The sequence below is a fragment of the Arachis ipaensis genome, chromosome B4 (genome assembly GCF_059453495.1).
Source record: "Arachis ipaensis isolate K30076 ecotype BB chromosome B4, ASM5945349v1, whole genome shotgun sequence".
Lineage (NCBI taxonomy): Eukaryota > Viridiplantae > Streptophyta > Magnoliopsida > Fabales > Fabaceae > Arachis > Arachis ipaensis.
This window is the reverse complement of record NC_142439.1, coordinates 38,995,191-39,003,263: the sequence shown is the minus strand read 5'-3', so window position 1 is coordinate 39,003,263 and position 8,073 is coordinate 38,995,191. Positions and strand designations below refer to the sequence as shown.

Here is an 8,073-nt window from a genome sequence, read left to right as displayed (position 1 = left end):
TTGTATTAGACATCCTGGATCGTATTTTGATCCTGTGATCACGTTTTGGGGGCTGGCCATCTCGGCCATGCCTGAACCTTTCACTTATGTAATTTTAACGGTAGAGTTTCTACACTCCATAGATTAAGGTGTGGAGCTCTGTTGTTCCTCAAAGATTAATGCAAAGTACTACTGTTTTCTATTCAATTCATCTTATTTCGCTTCTAAGATATTCATTCACACTTCAACCTGAATGTGATGAACGTGACAATCATCATCATTCCTTATGAACGCATGCCTGACAACCACTTCTGTTCCACCTTAGACTGAATGAGTATCTCTTAGATCTCTTAATCAGAATCTTCGTGGTGTAAGCTAGATTGATGGCGGCATTCAAGAGAATCCGAAAAGTCTAAACCTTGTCTGTGGTATTCCGAGTAGGATTTAATGATTGAATGACTGTGACGAGCTTCAAACTTGCGATTGCTGGGCGTAGTGACAGACGCAAAAGGATAGTAAATCCTATTCCAGCATGATCGAGAACCGACAGATGAATAGCCGTGCCGTGACAGGGTGCGTTGACCATTTTCACTGAGAGGATAGGATGTAACCATTGACAAGGGTGATGCCTCCAGACGATTAGCCATGCTGTGACAGGGCATTTGGATCATTTTCCCGAGAGAAGACCGAAAGTAGCCATTGACAATGGTGATGCATCACATAAAGCCAGCCATGGAAAGGAGTAAGACTGATTGGATGAAGATAGCAGGAATGCAGAGATTCAGAGGAACGAAAGCATCTCTATTCGCTTATCTAAAATTCTCACCAAGGATTTACATAAGTATTTCTATCCCTATTTTATTAATTATTTTCGAAAACCCCATTACTATTTTATATCCGCCTGACTGAGATTTACAAGGTGACCATAGCTTGTTTCATACCAACAATCTCCGTGGGATTCGACCCTTACTCACGTAAGGTATTACTTGGACGACCCAGTGCACTTGCTGGTTAGTTGTGCGAAGTTGTGAACCATGGTATTGGCATCATGTTTTTGGCGCCATCACCAGGGAAAGAAAGAGCAATGAATTTTACATAATCAAAGTGTAATCACAATTTTTGCGCACCAAGTTTTTGGCGCCGTTGCCGGGGATTGTTCGAGTTTGGACAACTGACGGTTCATCTTGTTGCTCAGATTAGGTAATTTTTTCTTTTGTTTTCGAAAAAAATAATAATAATAAAAATAATGTTTTCAAAAATAAATTATTCTATGGCTTCAAAACTTTTAAGAATGAATTCTAGAGTTTCATGGTAACATGTTGAATCCTATCTGGCTGTAAAGCCATACCCAAGCTGCTTTGGGATTGGCCTTCAACTAATCACCTCAGTGGAGTCATGCCCAATCCTTCTGGATAGGGTATGTCAGGCGTGTCATGTCTGAGTTACATACTAAAGCTTGGCTGGCTATTAAGCCATGCCTGACCCTTTGATTGGAGCTTAAGAGCATAAGATTCCTTGAATTCATATTAAAAATTTTGGAATCCTTATTTTTGTTTTTCAAATAATTTTCGAAAAAAATACAAAAAAATTTAGAAAATCATAAAAATCAAAAATAATTTTTGTGTTCTTGTTCGAGTCTTGAGTCATGTTATAAGTTTGGTGTCAATTGCATGTGCATCTTGCATTTTTCGAAATTCTCATGCATTCATAGTGTTCTTCATGATCTTCAAGTTGTTCTTGGTAAGTCTTCTTGTTTGATCTTTGCATTTGCATGTTTTGTGTCCTTTCATGTTTTTCATATGCATTCTTGAATTCTTAGTGTCTAAGCATTAAAGAATTCTAAGTTTGGTGTCTTGCATGTTTTCTTTGCATTAAAAATTTTTCAAAAATGTGTTCTTGATGTTCATCATGATCTTCATAGTATTCTTGGTGTTCATCTTGACATTCATAGCATTCTTGCATGCATTCATTGTTTTGATCCATAACTTTCATGCATTGCATCATTTTTCTTGTTTTTCTCTCTCATCATAAAAATTCAAAAATAAAAAAAAAATATCTTTCCCTTTTCTCTCTCATAAATTCGAAAATTAGATTTGACTTTTTAAAAAAATTTTAAAATCTAGTTGTTTTTATGAGTCAAATCAAATTTTCAATTTAAAAATCTTATCTTTTTCAAAATCTTTTTCAAAAATCAAATCTTTTTCAATTTTCTTAGTTATTTTCGAAAATTCTAAAAATATTTTTCTTATTTTTATATCAAATTTTCGAAAATAACATCACCAATTAATGTTTTGATTCAAAAATTTCAAGTTTGCTACTTACTTGTTAAGAAAGTTTCAAACTTTAAGTTCTAGAATCATATCTTGTGATTTCTTGTGAATCAAGTCATTAATTGTGATATTTTTTAAAAAAAAATCAAATCTTTTTCAAAACTAATTTCAATCATATCTTTTCAAAAAAAAAAAAAATCTTCTTATCTTACCTTTTTCAAAAATTTGATTTCAAAATATCTTTTCTAACTTCTTATCTTCTTATCTTTTCAAAATTGATTTTCAAAATTTGTTTCAACTAACTAACTAACTTTTTGTTTGTTTCTTACCTTTTTCAAAACTAACTAACTAACTCTCTCTCTCCAATTTTCGAAAATATCTCCCTCTCTTTTTCAAAACTTCTTTTTAATTTTGGATTTTAATTTTCGAAAATTACCAACCTTTTTCAAAAACTATTTTCGAAAATCACTAACTCTTTTTCAAAAATTATTTTTGAAAATTCTCCCTCTCCCATCCTATTCTATTTATTTATTTATCTACTAACATCTCCTCATCTCTGCTCCTATCCTTACCCTTGTGTTTGGATTCTTCATTCTTCTTCACCCCTATTCCTTTTCTTTTTCTACTAACAATAAGGAACCTCTTTACTGTGACATAGAGGATTTCTCTTCTTTTCTTTTTCTCTTCTCTTTCTTATGAGCAGGGACAGAGAAAAAGACATTCTTGTTGAAGCTGATCCAGAACCTGAAAGGACTCTGAAAGAGAAAACTAAGAGAAGCTAAATTACAACAATCCAAAGACAACCTTATTGAAAATTTCGAACAAGTAAAGGAGATGGCAGCCGAACCCAACAACAATAATGCAAGGAGAATGCTTGGTGACTTTACTGCACCTAATTCCAATTTACATGGAAGAAGTATCTCCATTCCTACCATTAGAGCAAACAATTTTGAGCTGAAACCTCAGCTAGTTTCTCTGATGCAGCAGAACTGCAAGTTTCATGGACTTCCATCTGAAGATCCTTTTCAGTTCTTAACTGAATTCTTGCAGATCTGTGATACTGTTAAGACTAATGGAGTAGATCCTGAAGTCTACAGGCTCATGCTTTTCCCTTTTGCTGTAAGAGATAGAGCTAGAATATGGTTGGACTCTCAACCTAAAGACAGCCTGAACTCTTGGGATAAGCTGGTCACGGCTTTCTTAGCCAAGTTCTTTCCTCCTCAAAAGCTGAGCAAGCTTAGAGTGGATGTTCAAACCTTCAAACAAAAAGATGGTGAATCCCTCTATGAAGCTTGGGAAAGATACAAACAGTTGACCAAAAAGTGTCCTTCTGACATGCTTTTAGAATGGACCATCCTGGATATATTCTATGATGGTTTATCTGAGTTATCAAAGATGTCATTGGATACTTCTGCAGGTAGATCCATTCACCTAAAGAAAACGCCTGCAGAAGCTCAAGAACTCATTGACATGGTTGCTAATAACCAGTTCATGTACACTTCTGAGAGGAATCCTGTGAGTAATGGGACGCCTATGAAGAAGGAAGTTCTTGAAGTTGATACTCTGAATGCCATATTGGCTCAGAACAAAATATTGACTCAGCAAGTCAATATGATTTCTCAGAGTCTGAATGGAATGCAAGCTGCATCCAACAGTACTCAAGAGGCTTCTTATACAGAAGAAGCATATGATCCTGAAAACCCTGCAATAGCAGAGGTGAATTACTTAGGTGAACCTTATGGAAACACCTATAACCCATCATGGAGAAATCATCCAAATCTCTCATGGAAGGATCAAAGGCCTCAACAAGGCTTTAATAATGGTGGAAGAAACATGTTTAATAATAATAAACCTTTTCCATCATCCACTCAGCAACAGACAGAGAACTCTGAACAAAGTACCTCTAATTTAGCAAACTTAGTCTCTGATCTATCTAAGGCCACTGTAAGTTTCATGAATGAAACAAGGTCTTCCATTAGAAATCTGGAAGCACAAGTGGGCCAGCTGAGTAAAAGGATCACTGAAATCCCTCCTAGTACTCTCCCAAACAATACAGAAGAGAATCCAAAAGGAGAGTGCAAGGCCATTGACATAAGCACCATGGCCGAACCTGAAAGGGAAGGAGAGGACGTGAATCCCAAGGAGGAAGACCTCCTGGGACGTCCAGTGATCAATAAGGAGCTTCCCTGTGGGGAACCAAAGGACTCTGAGGCTCATCTAGAGACCATAGAGATTCCATTGAACCTCCTTATGCCATTCATGAGCTCTGATGAGTATTCCTCTTCTGAAGAGAATGAGGATGTCACTGAAGAGCAAGCTGCCAAGTTCCTTGGTGCAATCATGAAGCTAAATGCCAAATTATTTGGTATTGAGACTTGGGAAGATGAACCTCCCTTGTTCACCAATGAACTAAGTGATCTGGATCAACTGACATTGCCTCAGAAGAAACAGGATCCTGGAAAGTTCATAATACCTTGTACCATAGGCACCATGATCTTTAAGGCTCTGTGTGACCTTGGTTCAGGAATAAACCTCATGCCCTTCTCTGTAATAGAGAAACTGGGAATCTATGGGGTGCAAGCTGCTAGAATCTCATTAGAGATGGCAGATAATTCAAGAAATCAGGCTTATGGACAAGTAGAGGACGTGTTAGTAAAGGTTGAAGGCCTTTACATCCCTGCTGATTTCATAGTCCTGGATACTGGAAAGGAAGAGGATGAATCCATCATCCTAGGAAGACCTTTCCTAGCCACAGCAAGATCTGTGATTGATGTGGACAGAGGAGAATTGATCCTTCAACTAAATGAGGACAACCTTGTGTTTACAACTCAAGGATCTCTCTCTGCATCCATGGAGAGGAAGCAGAAAAAGCTTCTCTAAAAGCAGAGTCAACCAAAGCCCCCACAGCTAGACTCTAAGTTTGGTGTTGAGAGGCCACAACCAAACTCTAAGTTTGGTGTTGAACTCCCATATCCAAACTCTAAGTTTGGTGTTGGAGAGTCTCAACATTGCTCTGAACATCTGTGAGGCTCCATGAGAGCCCACTGTCAAGCTATTGACATTAAAGAAGCGCTTGTTGGGAGGCAACCCAATTTTTATTTATCTAACTATATTTTTCTTAGTTATATGTCTTTATAGGTTCATGATCATGTGGAGTCACAAAATAAATATAAAAATTGAAAACAGAATCAAAAACAGCAGAAGAAAAATCACACCCTGGAGGAAGCACCTGCCTGGCGTTCAACGCCAGAACAGAGCATGGTTCTGGCGCTGAACGCCCAAAATGGGCAGTATCTGGGCGCTGAACGCCCAAAATGGGCATCATCTAGGCGCTGAACGCCAGAATTGCACCCTGGAGAGGAGCTGGTGCTGAACGCCCAGAACAAGCATGGTTCTGGCGTTCAACGCCAGAAATGGGCAACAAATGGGCGTTGAACGCCCAAAATGGGAACCAACCTGGCGCTGAACGCCCAGAGTTATGTGCAAAGGCATTTTACATGCCTAATTGGTGCAGGGATGCAAATCCTTGACACCTTAGGATCTGTGGACACCACAGGATCATCTCAGGATCTGTGAATCCCACAGGATCCCCACCCACCTCACCCTCTCTCTCTCCATTCATGATCATCCCTTCTGTTTTCCATTCACCACTCACATCCATACACACATCCCTCCATCTCCTCCATATTTTCTTCTTCTTCTTCATCTATTCTTTCTTCTCTTGCTCGAGGGCGAGCAAAATTCTAAGTTTAGTGTGGTAAAAGCAGAGCTTTTTTTTTTGTTTTTCCATAACCATTAATGGCACCTAAGGCCAGAGAAAACCTCAAGAAAGAGGAAAGGGAAGGCAATTGCTTCCACCTCTGAGCCATGGGAGATGGAAAGATTCATCTCACAAAGCCCATCACTAAGAAAAGGATGGAGCAAACAAGAGAGCACACTCATGGATCTCAATAGGCACATGAAGAAGCTCATCATCAAGATATCCCTGAGATACCTCAAGGGATGCACTTTCCTCCACAGAACTTTTGGGAGCAAATCAACACCTCCCTAGGAGAATTAAGTTCCAACATGGGACAATTAAGGGTGGAACATTAAGAGCACTCCATCATCCTTCATGAAATTAGAGAAGATCAAAAAGCAATGAGGGAGGAGCAACAAAGACAAGGAAGAGACATAGAAGAGCTCAAGGACATCATTGGTTCCTCAAGAAGGAAACGCCACCATCACCAAGGTGGATTCATTCCTTGTTCTTATTTCTTCTGTTTTTCGTTTTCTATGTTATGTGCTTATCTATGTTTGTGTCTTCATTACATGATCATTAGTAGTTAGTAACTATGTCTTAAAGTTATGAATGTCCTATGAATCCATCACCTCTCTTAAATGAAAAATGTTTTAATTCAAAAGAACAAGAAGTACATGAGTTTCGAATTTATCCTTGAACTTAGCTTAATTATATTGATGTGGTGACAATGCTTCTTGCTTTCTGAATGTATGCTTGAACAGTGCATATGTCTTTTGAAGTTGTTGTTTAAGAATGTTAAATATGTTGGCTCTTGAAAGAATGATGGCTAGGAGACATGTTATTTGATAATCTGAAAAATCATAAAAATGATTCTTGAAGCAAGAAAAAGCAGCAAAGAACAAAGCTTGCAGAAAAAAAAAATAGGCGAAAAAAAATTAGAAAGAAAAAGAAAAAGCAAGCAGAAAAAGCCAAAAGCTCTTAAAACCAAGAGGCAAGAGCAAAAAGCCAATAACCCTTAAAACCAAAAGGCAAGGGCAAATAAAAAGGATCCCAAGGCTTTGAGCATCAGTGGATAGGAGGGCCTAAAGGAATAAAATCCTGGTCTAAGCGGCTAAACCAAGCTGTCCCTAACCATGTGCTTGTGGCGTGTAGGTGTCAAGTGAAAACTTGAGACTGAGCGGTTAAAGTCAAGGTCCAAAGCAAAAAAAGAGTGTGCTTAAGAACCTTGGACACCTCTAATTGGGGACTTTAGCAAAGCTGAGTCACAATCTGAAAAGGTTCACCCAATTATGTGTCTGTGGCATTTATGTATCCGGTGGTAATACTGGAAAACAAAGTGCTTAGGGCCACGGTCAAGACTCATAAAATAGCTGTGTTCAAGAATCATCATACTGAACTAGGAGAATCAATAACACTATCTGAACTCTGAGTTCCTATAGATGCCAATCATTCTGAACCTCAATGGATAAAGTGAGATGCCAAAACTATTCAAGAGGCAAAAAGCTATAAGTCCCGCTCATATGATTGAAGCTATGATTCATTGATAGTTTGGAATTTATAGTATATTCTCTTCTTTTTATCCTATTTGATTTTCAGTTGCTTGGGGACAAGCAACAATTTAAGTTTGGTGTTGTGATGAGCGGATAATTTATATGCTTTTTAACATTATTTTTAGTATGTTTTTAGTAGGATCTAGTTACTTTTAGGGATGTTTTCATTAGTTTTTATGTTAAATTCACATTTCTGGACTTTACTATGAGTTTGTGTGTTTTTCTGTGATTTCAGGTATTTTCTGGCTAAAATTGAGGGACTTGAGCAAAAATCAGATTCAGAGGTTGAAGAAGGACTGCTGATGTTGTTGGATTCTGACCTCCCTGCATTCAAAGTGGATTTTCTGGAGCTACATAACTCGAAATGGCGCGCTTCCAATTGCTTTGGAAAGTAGACATCCAGGGCTTTCCAGAAATGTATAATAGTCCATACTTTGCCTAAGTTTAGACGACGCAAACTGGCGTTCAACACCAGTTCTTTGCCCAATTCTGGCGTCCAGCACCAGAAACAAGCTGAAAAGTGGAGTTCAAC

The 8,073-nt window shown here is 38.1% G+C and overlaps 1 non-coding gene across 1 annotated transcript; it reads right to left on the bottom strand.

The window, feature by feature from the left end:
- Positions 1-3,482: 3,482 nt before the first annotated feature.
- On the bottom strand, positions 3,483-3,590 carry LOC148567252 (small nucleolar RNA R71). Its single transcript, XR_015881610.1, has one exon. It is a non-coding gene; the product is annotated as a small nucleolar RNA R71 (small nucleolar RNA).
- Between the last annotated feature and the right edge of the window lie 4,483 nt (positions 3,591-8,073).